At 36.8% G+C, this 3591-nt stretch overlaps 1 pseudogene; it reads right to left on the minus strand.

Moving 5' to 3' along the window:
- Nucleotides 1-1290: 1290 nt before the first annotated feature.
- Nucleotides 1291-1668, minus strand: LOC138521673 (large ribosomal subunit protein P2 pseudogene; annotated as a pseudogene).
- Between the last annotated feature and the right edge of the window lie 1923 nt (nucleotides 1669-3591).

A 3591-nucleotide genomic window follows, 5' to 3' on the forward strand; every position in this document is an offset into this window, starting at 1 on the left:
CACTGCACATTGCATGTTAAATCGATTTCTTTGTATCTTTGTAAAAACATGATGGGAGTGGTTAGATGCTACTTTGAGGAACTAGGGGACACATTGAAGACATTTTCGTGGTCACCGATTCAATTCTCAAAATTGGCCAAAAATCCTCAAGATACCCATCGACAACTGACAAATATTTGTACTTCCAAAAAAATGGTTGAACATTGAGTTTTTGGTGTCTATATTTGAGCCCACGGAAACTCTTTTTCATCTTCCGCGAATGTATGGTTTGAATAACATATGCCTAGACAACAAAGATGTATTTCACTTCGTTTTTCTTGTAAAAGAAATGATTTATTTACTTTTATTTATATGTTTATAAAGGACCACAGTCCGCAAATATCACTGCCCACACAGGACAAAAACATCAAAGATGAGACCAGCAGAGAAGAAGAGTCTTCCAGTAAAAGGCTTAATTCTAGCCAATGTTGAGACTTTTTGTGTGACCATTAATTCACACACCCTCAAAAATAAAACTATCTCAAAATGTGCGACAATTCCTCAAAATAGTCTCCAAATAGGATACATTTTTTTTAACTAATCAAGGAAAGAATATAGATTTTGCTGCATACCTATTTGCGCTCCCAGGCTATTTTTGTGGCACAAATGATTATTGTTTTGTTTTAGCCTCAAAGTTCCTAGTTATTGTATATGCAACAACCTACCCACCAAGCATGTTATCAGACACTATCTGAACCCAATGTTTATGCCAGGTTTAACGTTTCACTACCCTTATGCAACCACGCCATATTTTTCATTCTTGGAGTCCTATCACTGTGCTCTGCTTAATATACTATCAATATTCAGCCACACCTTAAAATTGGACGACCTTATAGCTACAATTAACCTTGACCTACTGGATGCCTCAAAACATGGTTAAATGCAAACTTGCGGCCCGTACAATCCAAAGCAATCCCCGATGGATATTCATTCATCAAAGTTGACAGAATTATGGCTAACGGAGGCAGGGATGCCACGCTACGTAAATTTGCCATGATCTTTCTAGCATTCACGTGAGCCAATTATTCTGGTTGTTACATTCAAAACCGCAAACACACACTGCCTCATATTCCTGTTTGTTTTAAGTCGCCCTCCCACAAAAAACGAGAGCTTCACTGAAGTATTGCTAGAATTAATACTACCTACATAAAAACTATTAAATATATTTTCGGAAAATTAAACAAGGTTTTGAGGATAAGTCAATTCATAATGACCTTTGGTCAACTTTTCTCTTTTTTTTTTTTACATTTGCAATGTTTAATTGAAATGGATTCAATCAAAGATATGTGTTTAATCAAAGACACCAAATCCCATATCTTCATCAGACTCCTCTGATTCTTCATTCTTTTCTTCTTCTTTTTTCTCGACTGCGGGTGGAGCTCCACCTGCAGCAGCTGTTATAGCTGTAGATGCAGCAACAGCACCACCTTCCTGAACATAGGCTAGCTTGGAAAGTCCTGCATTGAGAACTTCATCAATATCTTTATCGTTCAGTTCACTGATGACCTTGTTGAGTCATTCAGATTCTGCCTCAATTCCAACACTTTCAAGTATCGCTTTGATGTCCTTGGCTGAAGGTTTGTTGTTGCTGCCAAGGACGGCAAGCAGGTAAGCGGCCATGTAACACATTTTTAAGTCTGTAACAGACACAAAACAATGTGCATGCTACTTTCTTCCTCCCTTCTCTTGACTTACCTGGTCAACTTTTTTAGCCATCATGGTTTTGTACAATCAATCACGCCCACTATTCATATCAAAGCACATAACCTGGATTAAATCTTCTGAATAAATCCCACCATTAGTGACTTGTATGCTGAATGAATAGACTGGTTTGAACAATTTTGTATCGCATATAGTGTTGTAACCACTACGTTTCCTCCAAAAACCCCACCTTTTAAACTCAACCGCAACTATTGTTGATTGAGTGACATATTATCATTGAAAGTTGTAACAGAACTACCAACAAGAATTAATACTCTCAAACTTAATACTGAGCTGCCAAATCTTGTCTGTGCAAAACTCCCTTAATACAACTTTAGATGTAGTCACCTTGTAATTACGAGAAAAAAAAAAGCTCACAACACAATAATTAATATCACTTGCTACACCGAAGTCTCATCCGTGAGAACTAAAGTTTGTGCAACAGAAAGGAACTGGAATAAGAATCCCACATATCTTCAAACAAAGGAGCTCAAACATCATCACAAAACATTCCTTAACACTAGTACTAGAAAACAAGCCTACATATATAACTCCCATATCGCATGTGCAGCAAATTCATAAAGCATGTTTTTTAAAGTCTTTTGAAAACTTTGCTCTCCAAATATGCCTTAAACCAGCCTTACAAATCTCGATGCATGAATTGCAGCAGTTCTTTGCCAATAAAAGTACTGCAATTTGCAAATCTATTGACTTAAAGACTGTACCTCTTGCATCTGTCAATAAAAAACCTCAGCAAAAAGAACGGGTTGTTCCCCCCTTGTTTCATGTTCCACTCTGTGACACCTCCAGTGAGATCACCGGACTGGTGAAATCCATACCCTCCATAGTAGGCCTTGGTGATCCTGGTCCATCTGTAATGATTAAAACTCATATGGAGATCCTGTCTCCCCTACTAGTGAACATTGTTAAAATGCCATTCAATGATGGGTCTGTTCACAGAACCTTGAAGAATACATGGGTCACTCCACAGTTAAAGAAAACTTGTCAACAACCAGCACGTTGCTCAAACTTTAGACCAATAGCCAACTTTTTGTTTTTAGTAAAGATTCTAGACAAAGGTGCATCATCCCAAGTAAGACAATGTATAGAAGAAAATAACATCCTGGGATCTTCCGAAGTTATTAAACACTGATTGAATTTTCAGGCTTATGCTGCTTAATCTGTAAACAGAGTTTGATCCAATAGGTTATGACATTTGATGATATAGAATCATCTTGAAACTGAAACCCAACCCAACTTCTTTTAATTGATTCAATTCCTTTTTACGCAACCGGATTACTTCTGTAAAAATAGAGACATATGAATGTCTACTTGAACTCTGGTGCACCACAAGGCTCATGTCTTTCTCACATTCTATTTCATTTATATGTTAGATTTGTACATGACCCACTGATTAAAACAGGAGCTATTTTTCAAAACTGCAGACGACACCCAGATCTTGTTCAGACATGCCAGTATTCAAGATGAAGATTTAGAACATATTTGAAACACATTTATTCTCATTGAAAACTGGACGAAAGAAAATGATCTAAATCGATGCAAAACAGAATTTCTACTTCTACATCCAAACAACGTAAAACCTAACATACAAATCCCAATCTTGTCTGAATCTCTTAAAATTACAGATAAGGTAAAATCGCCTGGTGTTTTGTTAAACATCACCATTTCCAGGATTGTACAGATAAACTCCACTTTGAGCTCTTAATCCTAATATTTGATGTTATTATCACAAATTTGTCATCTCTTTTCGGAAGAGAATTGTGCAACAACTGCCTGCTCAATCATCTGAACAAAATTAGATTATTGCAATGTTCCCCTCCCAAGAGTAAA

Source organism: Ambystoma mexicanum, chromosome 1q, assembly GCF_040938575.1.
Source record: "Ambystoma mexicanum isolate Mex_15411 chromosome 1q, UKY_AmexF1_1, whole genome shotgun sequence".
NCBI lineage: Eukaryota > Metazoa > Chordata > Amphibia > Caudata > Ambystomatidae > Ambystoma > Ambystoma mexicanum.